General features: G+C 54.0%; 2 protein-coding genes across 2 annotated transcripts in view; one reads left to right on the forward strand and one right to left on the reverse strand.

The window, feature by feature from the left end:
• The window catches only part of TM2D1 (TM2 domain containing 1), a 44,742-nt gene extending 40,209 nt beyond the window's left edge, over positions 1–4,533 (reverse strand). Inside the window, exon 1 of the mRNA XM_038752779.1 lies at positions 4,469–4,533. The gene's annotated coding sequence lies outside the window, so the exon portion shown is untranslated. The remainder of the gene's footprint in view (positions 1–4,468) is intronic.
• A 7,881-nt stretch (positions 4,534–12,414) lies between these two features.
• Positions 12,415–14,827, forward strand: part of PATJ (PATJ crumbs cell polarity complex component) — a 254,691-nt gene continuing 252,278 nt past the window's right edge. The window contains 1 exon segment of the mRNA XM_038752385.1: positions 12,415–12,450. The gene's annotated coding sequence lies outside the window, so the exon portion shown is untranslated.

A 14,827-nucleotide genomic window follows, 5' to 3' on the forward strand; every position in this document is an offset into this window, starting at 1 on the left:
GGGCTCACAGTCGTTGACCTTAAATTTCCATTACGCTGCGTTCACATCTACAAGTGACGCTGACCTCTCTTGATAATAATAATGATAATTTTGGTATGTGTTAAGCGCTTACTATGTGCAAAGCACTGTTCTAAGCGCTGGGGAGGACACAAGGTGAACAGGTTGTCCCACGGGGGGGCTCACAATCTTCACCCCCATTTTCCAGATGAGGGAACTGAGGCCGAGAGAATCAATCAGTCAGTCAATCGTATTTATTGAGCGCTTACTGTGTGCTAGAGCGCTGTACTGAGCGCTTGGGAAGTCCAAGTCGGCAACATATAGAGACGGCCCCTACCCAACAGCGGGCTCACAGTCGTTGACCTTAAATTTCCATTACGCTGCGTTCACATCTACACGTGACGCTGACCTCTGATGATAGTAATGATAATTTTGTAATTTGTTAAGTGCTTACTATGTGCAAAGCACTGTTCTAAGCGCTGGGGAGGACACAAGGTGAACAGGTTGCCCCACGGGGGGTCACAGTCTTCATCCCCATTTTCCAGAGGAGGGAACTGAGGCCCAGAGAAGTGAAGTGACTTGGCCAAAGTCATTCATTCATTCATTCATTCAATCGTATTTATTGAGCGCTTACTGTGTGCAAAGCACTGTACTAAGCGCTGGGGAGGACACAAGGTGAACAGGTTGTCCCACGGGGGGCTCACAACCTCCATCCCCATTTTCCAGATGAGGGAACTGAGGCCCAGAAAAGTGAAGTGACTAGCCCAAAGTCATTCATTCATTTGATTGTATTTATTGAGCGCTTACTGTGTGCAAAGCACTGTACTAAGCGCTGGGGAGAGCACAACCAAATGACAAACAGATCTGCACAGGAAAAACGTTCGAAACCTTGCGGTTGATGGGCAAGAGGGAGCGTGAGAGTGGGGATTTGAACCCATAATAATGATGTCATTAAGCGCCTACTATGTGCAAAGCACTGCTCTAAGCGCTGCGGAGGTTACAAGGTGACCAGGTTGTCCCACGGGGGGCTCACAGTCTTCATCCCCATTTTCCAGATGAGGTATCTGAGGCACAGAGAAGTGAAGTGACTTGCCTAAAGTCACACAGCTGACAATTGGCAGAGCAGGGCTTTGAACCCATGACCTCTGACTCCCAAGCCCGGGCTCTTTCCACTGACGATGATATGATTAACAATAATGATAATAATACTTAATGCTAATCAATAAGGATAATACTGATAATGATAACCACACCAGTGACATTTATTGAGCACTGTACTGGACGCTACGGCTACAATTCTATTTAATTCTGACGGTATCGGCGCCCGTCTGCTTGTTTTGTTCCAGACTGTGAGCCCGTTGTTAGGCAGGGCCCGTCTCTCTCTCTTGCCAACTTGTACTTCCCAAGCGCTTAGTACAGTGCTCGGCACACAGCAAGCGCTCAATAAGTACGACTGAATGAATGAATAAGAGAAATAAAAATGTCACCATCCCTGCCCCACATGAGGTTCACCATCTGAGAGAGAATAATTCCCTTCTGGGCAGGGACTGTCTCTACTTGTTGCCGAATTGTACTTTCCAAGCGCTTAGTACAGTGCTCCGCACACACTAAGCGCTCAATAAATAAGATTGAATGAATAATGACTGTGGGCAGGATGTGTGTGTCTCTGGGGTACGCTTAGTATACTGCTCTGCACACAGTAAGCACTCAATATGAAAATGAATAATAACTGTTGGCAAGGAGTGTGGGTTTCCGGGGTGTGCTCAGTCCAGTGCTCTGCCACAGTAAGCGCTCAATAAATATGAATAAATAATAACTGTTGGCAGGGCGTGTGGGTTTACGGGATGTGCTTAGTCCAGTGCTCTGCACACAATAAGCGCTCAGTAAATGTGAATGAATAATAACTGTTGGCAGGGTGTGTGGGTTTCCAGGGTGTGCTTAGTCCAGTGCTCTGCACACAGTAAGCGCTCAATACGTAAGACTGAGTGAATGAATGAGGGAAATCAAAATGTCACCATCCCTGCCCCATGCCAGGTTTGCCATCTAATAGAGAATAATCTCCTTCTGGGAAGGGATTGTCTCTGCTTGTTGGTAAATCGTGCTTCCCAAGCGCTTAGTACAGTGCTCCGCACACACTAAGCGCTCAATAAATAAGACTGAATGAATAATGACTGTGGGCAGGGTGTGTGTGTCTCCGGGGCGCGCTTAATATAGTGCTCTGCACACAGTAAGCGCTCAATAAATATGAATGAATAATAACTGTTGGCAGGGAGTGTGGGTTTCCGGGGTGTGCTCAGTCCAGTGCTCCTCCGCACACAGTAAGCGCTCAATAAATATGAAAATGAATAATAACTGTTGGCAGGGAGTGTGGGTTTCCGGGGTGTGCTCAGTCCAGTGCTCCTCCGCACACAGTAAGCGCTCAATAAATATGAAAATGAATAATAACTGCTGGCAGGGAGTGTGGGTTTCCGGGGTGTGCTCAGTCCAGTGCTCCTCCGCACACAGTAAGCGCTCAATAAATATGAAAATGAATAATAACTGTTGGCAGGGAGTGTGGGTTTACGGGATGTGCTTAGTCCAGTGCTCTGCACACAGTAAGCGCTCAATAAATGTGAATGAATAACTGTTGGCAGGGTGTGTGGGTTTCCAGGGTGTGCTTAGTCCAGTGCTCTGCACACAGTAAGCGCTCAATACGTAAGACTGAGTGAATGAATAAGGGAAATCAAAATGTCACCATCCCTGCCCCATGCCAGGTTTGCCATCTAATAGAGAATAATCTCCTTCTGGGAAGGGATTGTCTCTGCTTGTTGGTAAATTGTACTTTCCAAGCGCTTAGTACAGTGCTCCGCACACACTAAGCGCTCAATAAATAAGATTGAACGAATAATGACTGTGGGCAGGGTGTGTGTGTCTCCGGGGCGTGCTTAATATAGTGCTCTGCACACAGTAAGCGCTCAATAAATATGAATGAATAATAACCGTTGGCACGGTGTGTGGGTTTCCGGGGTGTGCTCAGTCCAGTGCTCCTCCGCACACAGTAAGCGCTCAGTAAATATGAAAATGAATAATAACCGTTGGCAGGGAGTGTGGGTTTCCGGGGTGTGCTCAGTCCAGTGCTCTGCACACAGTAAGCGCTCAGTAAGTACGACTGAATAAATAAGGGAAATCAAAATGTCACCGCCCCTGCCCCACGTGAGGTTCACCATCCGAGAGAGGATAATCCCCTTGTGGGCAGGGACCGTCTCTATGTGTTGCCGACTTGTCCTTCCTCAGCGCTCAGCACAGCGCTCCGCACAGAGTAAGCGCTCAGTACGCTCTGATGACGGCTCTGACGGCCGCCTGGGGGTTTTGTGGTGGTGTCCGTGTCCCCGCTCTGTGGCGTGGGGCCCGGCTCTACGCGTCGCCCACTAGTCCTTCCCGGGCGCTCAGTCCAGCGCTCCGCACACCCGCGAAGCGCTCAGTGGTCCATAGGCCCGACTGAAGGAAGGAATGGAAGAAACTAAGGAGAGTGACGAGGAGGACGATGATCGGAAGGCTCCACTGCCCTCCCCTCTCCACGCGCCCCTCTTCACACGCCCCTCCCCCCTCCCCTCGAGCCCCGCCCCCCGCTCCTCACGCCCCCACCCACACGCCCCTCCCCCTCTCCTCACGCCCCCCAACTCGCGCCCCTCTCCCCTCCCCCTCCGGCCCCGCCCCTCTACCCTCTCGCCCCTCCCCCTCCTCTCGCGCCCCTCCCCCCTCAGGCCCCGCCCCCTCTCCTCACGCCCCTCTCCCCTCCCCCTCCGGCCCCGCCCCTCTACCCTCTCGCCCCTCCCCTCTACCCTCGCGCCCCTCCCCTCTCCCCTCGCGCCCCTCCCCCCTCCCGTTAGGCCCCGCCCCCTCTCCCCCCCGGCCCCTCCCCCTCTCCTCACGCCCCTCTTCACACGCCCTCCCCCGCGCCCCTCCCCCTCACGCCCCTCCCCCCTCCCCTCACGCCCCTCACGCCCCTCTTCACACGCCCCTCCCCCCAACCAACGCTCCCCGCCCCCTTCCCCCCGCCCCTCTCCTCCAGCCCCCCTCCCCCCTCTCCACACGCCCCGCCCCCATTAGGCCCCGCCCCCTCCCCCCTCTCGCCCCTCCCCCCTGCCCTCACGCCCCCACGCCCCACTACACACGCCCCTCCCCCTCCCGCCCAGGCCCCGCCCCTCCCCCATTAGGCCCCGCCCCTCTCCCCTCCGGCCCCTCCCCCCACGCATCTTCACGCGCCCCTCTCCCCTCGCGCCCCTCCCCCCACTCCACACGCCCTTCCCCCCTTCCTCCCGCCCCTCCCCCTCCACACGCCCCTCCCCGCCTCCATTATGCCCCGCCCCTTTCCCCTCCCCCCATCTCCTCTCCCTCCCCCCCGCCCCGCCCAGCCCCGCCCCCCGCACCCCCCCGCGCCCCCCCGCGGCCCCGTCGGTCGGTGAGGGAGGGAGGGAGGGAGGGAGGATATTGTCCGGCCTTCAGGTCCCGGCAGCTGAGGGCGCGGTGGCCCCCGGCGGGGGCGGGGGAGGGGCCGGGGCCGATGGGGCCGGGGCCGGGCCCGATGGCGCCGGAGGGGCGGACGGGCAGGAGCAGGAGGAGGAGCAGGAGGAGGAGGAGGGGGGAGCAGGGGAAGGAGAAGGGGAGGACGGGGAGGGGGGGATGGCGCGTGGGGGGGGGCCCCAGGCGCCTCGGCCGCCGCCGCCGCCGCCATGTTGGGAGCGCGAGGGGGCGCGTCACGTGACGCCTGCCTCCGACCCCGCCGCCGCCGCCAGGGGGCGCGGCCGGGGAGAGAGGGAGGGAGGGAGGGCCTGGCCGCCAGGGGGCGTGGCCTGCCCTGGAGGGGCGTGGACGGTCTGCCAGGGGGCGTGGGCCGCCACGGAGGGGAGTGGACTGTCCGCCAGGGGGCGTTTCCTGTCCGGAAGGGGGCGTGGCCTGCGCTGCGTGGGCGTGTCGCGTCCTGCAGGGGGCGTGGTCTGCCATGGAGGGGAGTGGACTGCCAGGCAGGGGGCGTGTCCTGTCCGACAGGGGGCGTGGGCTGCCCGGAAGGGGGCGCGGTCTGCCCTGCAGGGGCGTGTCCTGACCGTCAGGGGGCGTGGTCTTCCTTGGAGGGGGGCGTGTCCTGCCCGGCAGGGGGCGTGTCCCGGGCTGGTGAGGGGCGGGGCCTTAAAGGGGCAGCGACCCGGCGCCCCCCCCCCCGCCCTTCTCACCCTCTCGTTTGACGCCTCCTCCCAATCCGTCCCTCCTATCCATTATAATAATAACAATACTAATAATAATGTTTGAATTATATAATATACAATGACTACATATAATATATTATATCAAATATGTATTAAATGATTATCAGTTGACTGATTAATAAGTTATCAATATATTAAAATATCAGCTAGATAATGCTATATCAATATACAATTAAATATATATTTGCCATGCTATGCATGATGATATTATATAGCGATATATGTGTTATATATAATGATATGATATAATATAATATAAAATATAATATATATAATGTTATATATAATGATATAATGTAAAATATAATGTGATATGATATAATATAGTATGATATAATATAATATAATATGATATAATGTAATGTAATATAATATGATATAATATAAAACATGATATAATATAATATATAATATAATATAAATAATTATACAATAGAACCCATGACCTCTGACTCCCAAGCCCGGGCTCTTTCCACTGAGCCTCGCTGATTGTCCTCTCCCAAGCGCTTAGTACAGTGCTTTGAACACGGTAAGCACTCACTAAATATGAATAATAATAATAATCATGATGGTGTTTGTTAGTGCTTACTGTGTGCCTAGCACTGTTCTAAACGCTGGGGGGATACAAGGTGATGAGGTTGTCCCACGTGGGGCTCACAGTCTTCACCCCCATTTTACAGATGAGGGAACTGAGGCCCAGAGAAGTGAAGTGACTTGCCCAAAGCCACACAGCTGACAAGGGGCGGAGTCGGGATTAGAACCCACGACCTCTGACTCCCAAGCCCGGGCTCTTTCCACTGAGCCTCGCTGATTGTCCTCTCCCAAGCGCTTAGTACAGTGCTTTGAACACGGTAAGCACTCACTAAATATGAACAATAATAATAATAATCATCATCATGATGGTGTTAAGCGCTTACTATGTGCCAAGCACTGTTCTAAACGCTGGGGGGATACAAGGTGATCAGGTTGTCCCACATGGGGCTCAGAGTCTTCATCCCCATTTTACAGATGAGGGAAGCGCTTAGTACCAAGCGCTTAGTACAGTGCTTTGAACACAGTAAGCACTCAGTGAACACAATGAATAATAATCATAATAACTTGAATGAATGAATGAGGTAGGTAGTATCAAATCCAGCCCCAGAAACCAGCTCCTCTGTCTCCAAGATGCCAGAAATTAGATGTTCCTCGTTCCCAAGATTTGAACTTTTTCAGTTAATTGTATTTCCAGAGGCCGCCTGCTCTAGCAGAACTTTCCTGGGGGGAAAATCCCGGAGCCCCTGATCTTCCAGGCAGGAAAGAAAAAGTGAGAGACGTTCCCTCTGGAAATGACTGCTCTTCTCTGACACCCGCACCGCATCTGGACTGGGGGCAGCTGGTTTATTTTGCGAAGAGGAAATGAGTTCTTTCAATCAATCCATCAATCAATTGTATTTATTGAGCGCTTACTACGTGCAGAGCACTGTACTAAGCGCTTGGGAAGTACAAATTGGCAACACATAGAGACAGTCCCTATATATACATATCTCTACCTTTAGGTTGCACGTGTGTTTTTGCGGATCAATCATTCATTCAATCGTATTTATTGAGCGCTTACTGCATGCAGAGCGCTGTACTAAGCGCTTGGGAAGTCCAAGTTGGCAACATATAGAGGCAGTCCCTACCCAACAGTGGGCTCACAGTCTAGAAATGGTCTCTTTTGGTTTTCACCGCGTCCCCCGGTCGGCATACCTCCCTCTTGTTCCAGTCTGTGACCGTTTGGTTAGAGCCGTAAAATAAAACTGCATTAGGAAGGCCAACCGGATTAGCTTGTCTCAATCAATCATCAATCAATCGTATTTATTGAGCGCTTACTGTGTGCAGAGCACTGGACTAAACGCTTGGGAAGTCCAAGTTGGCAACATATAGAGACGGTCCCTACCCAACAGCGGGCTCACAGTCTAGAAGGGGGAGACAGAGAACAAAACCAGACATACTAACAAAATAAAATATATAGAATAGATATGTACAAGTAAAATAAATAGAGTAATAAATATGTACAAACATATATACATATATACAGGTGCTGTGGGGAAGGGAAGGAGGTAAGATGGGGGGATGGAGAGGGGGACGAGGGGGAGAGGAAGGAAGGGGCTCAGTCTGGGAAGGCCTCCTGGAGGAGGTGAGCTCAACGCCTGGCACGGTGCTCTTTTTATTTAGCCTTACTCTTTTTATTTATTTTACTTGTCCAGATTTATTCTATTTATTTTATTCTGTTAATATGTTTTGTTTTGTTGTCTGTCTCCCCCTCCTAGACTGTGAGCCCGCTGTTGGGTAGGGACTGTATATGTTGCCAGCTTGTACTTCCCAAGCGCTTAGTACAGTGCTCTGCACACAGTAAGCGCTCAATAAATACGACTGATTGATTGATTGATTTTATTTGTGCACACTTATTCTATTTATTTTATTTTGTTAATATGTTTTGTTTTGTTGTCTGTCTCCCCCTTCCAGACCGTGAGCCCGCTGTTGGGTAGGGACCGTCTCTAGATGTTGCCAACTTGGACTTCCCAAGCGCTTAGTACAGTGCTGTGCACACGGTAAGCGCTCAATAAATACAACTGAATGAATGAATGAATGAATGAATGTGGGGAGGGGAAGGGGGTAAGACGGAGGGGGAGAGGAAGCGCTTACTATCTGTTAAGCGTTTACTATGTGCCGGGCACTGTTCTAAGCGCTGGGGTAGATAACAAGGTTGTCCCACGTCCCACTTGATGGGAGGGGAGGGGGACAAGATGAGGTGGGGACAGAGAGACCGAGAGAGACATAGAGCAAGGCAGAGACAGTCACAGAGAGACAGAGACCAAGAGACACACAGAGAGAGGGAGAGACAGAGAGACACATAGAGGCAGAGACAGAGAGACTGAGAAACAGAGACAGAAAGACTGAGATAGACGCAGAAAGGGGCAGAGACAGAGACTAAGACAGAGACAGACACAGGGCAAGATGGGGACAGACTCGGGGAGACAGAGATTGAGAGATGCAGAGAGAGCAGAGACAGGGAAACTGAGGCAGACACAGAGCAAGGCAGAGACAGCCACAGAGAGACAGAGACTGAGACACACAGGAAGAGGCAGAGACAGAGACTGTGAGAGACTAAGAGAGAGGCAGAGACACAGCGACCGAGAGACAGAGACAGACTGAGAGACACAGAGCGAGGCAGAGACAGTCACAGAGAGACAGAGGCAGAGAGACACACAGAGAGAGGGAGAGACAGAGAGACACATAGAGGCAGAGACAGAAGAGACTGGGAGAAACAGAGACAGAGAGACTGACATAAACACAGAAAGGGGCAGAGACAAAGACTAAGAGATACAGAGACAGACACAGGGCAAGATGGAGACAGACTCGGGGAGACAGAGATTGAGAAAGACTCAGAGAGAGACAGAGACTGAGAGACACACAGAGAGAGGGAGAGACAGAGAGACACATAGAGGCAGAGACAGAGACTGAGAGAAACAGAGACAGAAAGACTGAGATAGACACAGAAAGGGGCAGAGACAAAGACTAAGACAGAGACAGACACAGCAAGATGGAGACAGACTCGAGGAGACAGAGATTGAGAGATGCAGAGACAGAGAGACTGAGGCAGACACAGAGCAAGGCAGAGACAGCCACAGAGAGACAGAGACTGAGAGACACACAGGAAGAGGCAGAGACAGAGACTGAGAGACACAGAGAGAGGCAGAGACAGAGACCGAGGGAGACATAGAGAGAGGCAGAAACAGACTGAAAGACACAGAGCAAGGCAGAGACAGTCACAGAGAGACAGAGACCGAGAGACACCTAGAGAGAGGGAGAGACAGAGAGACACATAGAGGCAGAGACAGAGAGACTGGGAGAAACAGAGACAGAAAGACTGAGATAGACACAGAAAGGGGCAGAGACAAAGACTAAGACAGAGACAGACACAGCAAGATGGAGACAGACTCGAGGAGACAGAGATTGAGAGATGCAGAGACAGCAGAGACAGAGAGACTGAGGCAGACACAGAGCAAGGCAGAGACAGCCACAGAGAGACAGAGACTGAGAGACACACAGGAAGAGGCAGAGACAGAGACTGAGAGACACAGAGGCAGAGACAGAGACCGAGGGAGACACGGAGAGAGGCAGAGACAGACTGAAAGACACAGAGCAAGGCAGAGACAGTCACAGACAGAGACCGAGAGACACAGAGAGAGGGAGAGACAGAGAGACACACAGAGGCAGAGACAGAAGAGATTGGGAGAAACAGACAGAAAGACTGAGATAGACACAGAAAGGGGCAGAGACAAAGACTAAGACAGAGACAGACACAACAAGATGGAGACAGACTCAAAGAGACAGAGATTGAGAGATGCAGAGACAGCAGAGACAGAGAGACTGAGGCAGACACAGAGCAAGGCAGAGACAGCCACAGAGAGACAGAGACTGAGAGACACACAGGAAGAGGCAGAGACTGAGAGGCACAGAGAGAGGCAGAGACACAGAGACCGAGAGAGACACAGAGAGAGGCAGAGACAGACTGAGAGAGACACACAGAGAGACAGAGACAGACTGAGAGACACAGAGCAAGGCAGAGACAGTCGCAGAGAGACAGAGACCGAGAGACACACAGAGAGAGGGAGAGACAGAGAGACACATAGAGGCAGAGAGACTGAGATAGACACAGAAAGGGGCAGAGACAAAGACTAAGACAGATACAGAGACAGACACAGGGCAAGATGGAGACAGACTCGGGGAGACAGAGATTGAGAGATGCAGAGAGAGCAGAGACAGGGAGACTGAGGCAGACACAGAGCAAGGCAGATACAGCCACAGAGAGACAGAGACTGAGAGAGAGACACACAGGAAGAGGCAGAGACAGAGACTGAGAGAGACACAGAGAGAGGCAGAGCCACAGAGACCGAGAGACACAGACAGGCTGAGAGACACACAGAGAGAGGGAGAGACAGAGAGACACATAGAGGCAAAGACAGAGAGACTGAGAGAAACACAGAGACAGAAAGACTGAGACAAACACTGAGCAACACAGAGAGAGACAGGGAAACTGAGGCAGACCCAGAGCAAGGCAGAGACAGCCACAGAGAGACAGAGACCAAGAGAGACACACAGGAAGAGACAGAGACTGAAGGAGACACACAGAGAGAGGCAGAGACACAGAGACCGAGAGAGACACAGAGTGAGGCAGAGACAGAGATACAGAGCGAGGTAGAGACAGTCACAGAGACAGAGAGACTGAGGGAGGCAAAGAGGGACAGACCGAAACACAGACAGAAAGACTGTGACAAACACTGGGCAACACAGAGAGAGACAGGGAAACTGAGGCAGACACAGAGCAAGGCAGAGACAGAGATACTGAGCAAGGTAGAGACAGTCACCGAGACTGAGAGACAGGCACAGACAGACACATAAAGAGGCAGAGACAGAGAGACTGAGACAAACACTGAGCAACACAGAGACAGGGAAACTGAGGCAGACCCAGAGCAAGGCAGGGACAGTCACAGAGAGACAGAGACCAAGAGAGACACACAGGTAGAGGCAGAGAGACACACAGAGACAGAGACCAAGAGAGACTGAGATGAACACTGAGCTACACAGCGTGGCTTAATGGAAAGAGTCAGAGGTCATGGGTTCAAATCCCAGCTCCGCCACTTGTCAGCTGGGTGACTGTGGGCAAGTCACTTAACTTCTCTGGGCCTCAGTTCCCTCATCTGTAAAATGGGGATTAAGACTGTGAGCCCCCTGTGGGACAACCTGATCAACTTGTAACCTCCCCAGCGCTTAGAACAGTGCTTTGCACGTAGTAAGCGCTTAATAAATGCCATTATTATTATTATTGTTATTATTATTACACGGCCAGAGAGAGACAGAGAGACTGAGAAAGAGACAGAGACACGGGGGGGGGGGGGGGAGCTGATAGTGCGCATGCGCACAGGGAGGCGCGGGCCCCGCCCGGCGCTCCTCCGTCACCTGTCACTCAAACCCTCAGCCCCGCCCCATTCCCTCCGGCCGCGGGGAGCGACGGGACGGGCGGGGGGGGTGAGGAGCGCGGGGCGGGGTGGGCGTGGCCTGGGGGAGGGCGGGCGCTGATTGGACGAGGAGGGAGGGCGGGCGTGGCCTGGAGGGAGGGCGGGCGCTGATTGGACGTGGAGGGAAGGTGAGCGGAGGGGGCGGGGCCTAGCAAGGAAAGGGGGGTCGAGGTGAGGGGGGTGGGGGCGTGGTGGGCGTGGCTTAGGGGAGGGGCGGGCGCTGATTGGACGAAGAGGGAGGGGGCGGGGCTTGGCGAGGAAAAGGGAGGGTGGAGGTGAAAGGGAGTACGGGCGTGGCCTAGGGGAGGGGCGGGCGCTGATTGGATGAGGAGGGTGGGGGCGGGGCTTGGCGGGGAAGGGAGGAGGTGAGAGGGGCGGGGTGGGCGGGGCTTAGGGGAGTGGCGGGAACTGATTGGACGAGGAGGGTGGGTGGGCGTGGCCTCGGAGGGGAGGGCGGGCGCTGATTGGACGACGAGGGATGTTGGTATGCATGTACGTTTGTACGTATTTATCACTCTATTTTATTTGTACATATTTATTCTATTTATTTTATTTTGTTAATATGTTTTGTTGTCTGTCTCCCCCTTCTAGACTGCGAGCCCACTGTTGGGTAGGGACCGTCTCTACATGTTGCCAACTTGTACTTCCTAAGCGCTTAGTCCAGTGCTCTGCACACAGCAAGCGCTCTATAAATAGGATTGAATGAGTGAATGAATGGAGGAAAGGTGAGCGGAGGGGGCGGGGCCTGGCGAGGGAAGCGGGGTGGAGGTGAGCATCGTGGGGCGGGCGGGCGCTGATTGGACGAGGGGGGAGGGGGCGGTGCTGATTGGACGAGGAGGGAAGGTGAACGGAGGGGGCGGGGCCTGGCGAGGAAAGGAGGAGGGAAGAGGGGCGGGTGGGCGTGGCTTAGTGAAGGGGAGGGCGCTGATTGGCCGAGGGGGGAGTGTGGGCGTGGCCTCGGGGGGGGGCGGGCGCCGATTGGCCTCGGAGGGGGGGTGGGCGTGGCCCTGGGAGGGGAGGGCGGGCGCTGATTGGCCGAGGCGGGCGGGGCGGGGCGGGGCGGGGCGTGTCCAGGTGTTTGTCGGCCTCCTGCGGCGTCGCCCTTCCGGCCAGGTGAGGGGGACGGGGGAGACGCCCCCGCCTTGTGCTGAGCGCTCCGGGCCCAGGTAAAGCGGGGGCTGGCGGCAACGGGGGCAGGGCCGGGGGCCGGGGGCAACGGGGGCCGGGGGCCGGGCCTCCTCGGGGCCCTCCCCGACGCTCAGTACGCTGCTCTGCTCTGCTCTGCTCTAAGGACCACAGAGAGCGCTCAGGAAATACCGGGGGGAAGGGGAGGGGAGGAGGGAAGGATCGGCCGGACGCTGCCTCGCCTTCGCCCTTTGCCTTCACCTCGGAACTTCCCTCCCCCTCCTCCCTCCCCCTCTTCTTTCTCCCCCTTCTCTTCCTCCTCCTCCTCTTCCCTCCCCCTCCTCCCTCCTCCTTCCCTCCCCCTCCTCCCTCCCCCTCTTCTTTCTCCCCCTTCTCTTCCTCCTCCTCCTCTTCCCTCCCCCTCCTCCCTCCTCCTTCCCTCCCCCTCCTCCCTCCTCCTCTTCCTTCCCTCCCCCTCCTCTTCCTTCCCCCTCCTCCCCTTCCTTCCCTCCCCCTCCTCCTCTTCCTTCCGTCCCCCTCCTCTTCCTTCCCTCCCCCTCCTCCCCTTCTTTCTCCTCCTCCCCTTCTTTCTCCTCCTCCTCTTCCTTCCCTCCCCCTCCTCTTCCTTCCCTCCCCCTCCTCCCCTTCTTTCTCCTCCTTCTCTTCCTTCCCTCCCCCTCCTCCTCTTCTTTTTCTTCCTCTTCTTCCCCCCTCCTCCTCTTTTTCTTTCCCCTCCCTCCCCCTTCTCCTCTTCCTTCTCCTCCTCTTCCTTGCCCTCCCTCCACCCTCCTCCTCTTCCTTCCCTCCTCCTCCTCTCCTTTCTCTTCCTCCCCCTCCTCCTTCCCTTCTCTCCCTTCTCCTCTTTTCTCCTCCTCCTCCTCCTCTTCCTCCTCTTCTTTCCTCTTCCTCCCCTCCTCCTCTTCTTTCTCCTCCTCCTCTTTTTCTTTCCCCTCCCTCCCCCTCCTCCTCTTCTTTCTCCTCCTCTTCTTTCTCCTCCTCTTCTTTCTCCTCCTCTTCTTTCCCCTCCTCTTCTTTCTCCCCCTCCTCCCCTCCCTTCGCCCCCTCCTCCCCTCCCCCTCCCTCCCTCCTCCCAGCGCGGCTCAGCGGGAAAGAGCCCGGGCTTTGGAGTCAGAGGTCATGGGTTCGAATCCCGACTCCGCCACCCGTCTGCTGTGTGACCTTGGGCAAGTCGTCTCCCCTCCTCATCCCCCCCACCTTACCTCCTTCCCCTCCCCACAGCACCTGTATATATATTTGTACGGATTTATTACTCTATTGATTTATTTTACTTGTGCAGATCTATTCTATTAATTTTATTCTGTTAATATGTTTGGTTTTGTTCTCTGTCTCCCCCTTCTAGACTGTGAGCCCTCTGTTGGGTCGGGACTCTCTCTCTATGTTGCCAACTTGGACTTCCCAGGCGCTTAGTACAGTGCTCGGCACACAGTAAGTGCTCAATAAATACGATTGATTGATTGATTGGCACCTAGTAAACACTTAACAGATACCATCATTACCGTTATTATGAAGCAGCGTGGCTCAGTGGAAAGAGCCCGGGCTTGGGAGTCAGAGGTCGTGGGTTCGAATCCCAGCTCCGCCACATGTCTGCTGTGTGACCTTGGGCAAGTCACTTAACTTCTCTGAGCCTCAGTTCCCTCATCTGTAAAATGGGGATGAAGACTGTGAGCCCCACGGGGAACAACCTGATCACTTTGTAGCCCCCCCGCAGCGCTTAGAACAGTGCTGTGCACATAGTAAGCACTTAAATGCCAACATTATTATTATTATTATTATTATTGCCATAAAACAGCAGGCCACCTTGCCAATCAGCTGTATGAGGGAAATGATGAATCCCAGTTAATAATACCCATCAGAGAAGCAGCGTGGCTCAGTGGAAAGATTACGGGCTTGGGAGTCAGAGGTCATGGGTTCGAATCCCGGCTCCGCCGCTTATCAGCTTTGTGACTTTGGGCAAGTCACTTCACTTCTCTGGGCCTCAGTTCCCTCATCTGTAAAACGGGGATTAAGACTGTGAGCCCCACGTGGGACAACCCCATTACCTTACCCCAGCGCTTAGAACAGTGCTTGGCACATAGTAAGCGCTTAACAAATACCATTATTATTATTTCTTTGTACTCTCCCTGGATTTTGGTGATTGTTTCCACCTGTCAGGGGCCGGGGAACATACAGCAGCGGTTGCTTTGGGCCACCAGCATGGCGTTTCCCAAGCCTCCCATTCATTCATTCATTCAATCGTATTTATTGAGCGCCTACTGTGTGCCGAGCACTGTATTCGTTCATTCAATCGTATTTATTGAGCGCTTACTGTGTGCGGAGCACTGTACTAAGCGCTTGGGAAGTACAAGTCGGCAGCACGTAGAGACGGTCCCTACCCAACAACGGGCTCACGGTCTAGAA

The sequence above is a fragment of the Tachyglossus aculeatus genome, chromosome 10 (assembly GCF_015852505.1).
Source record: "Tachyglossus aculeatus isolate mTacAcu1 chromosome 10, mTacAcu1.pri, whole genome shotgun sequence".
Lineage (NCBI taxonomy): Eukaryota > Metazoa > Chordata > Mammalia > Monotremata > Tachyglossidae > Tachyglossus > Tachyglossus aculeatus.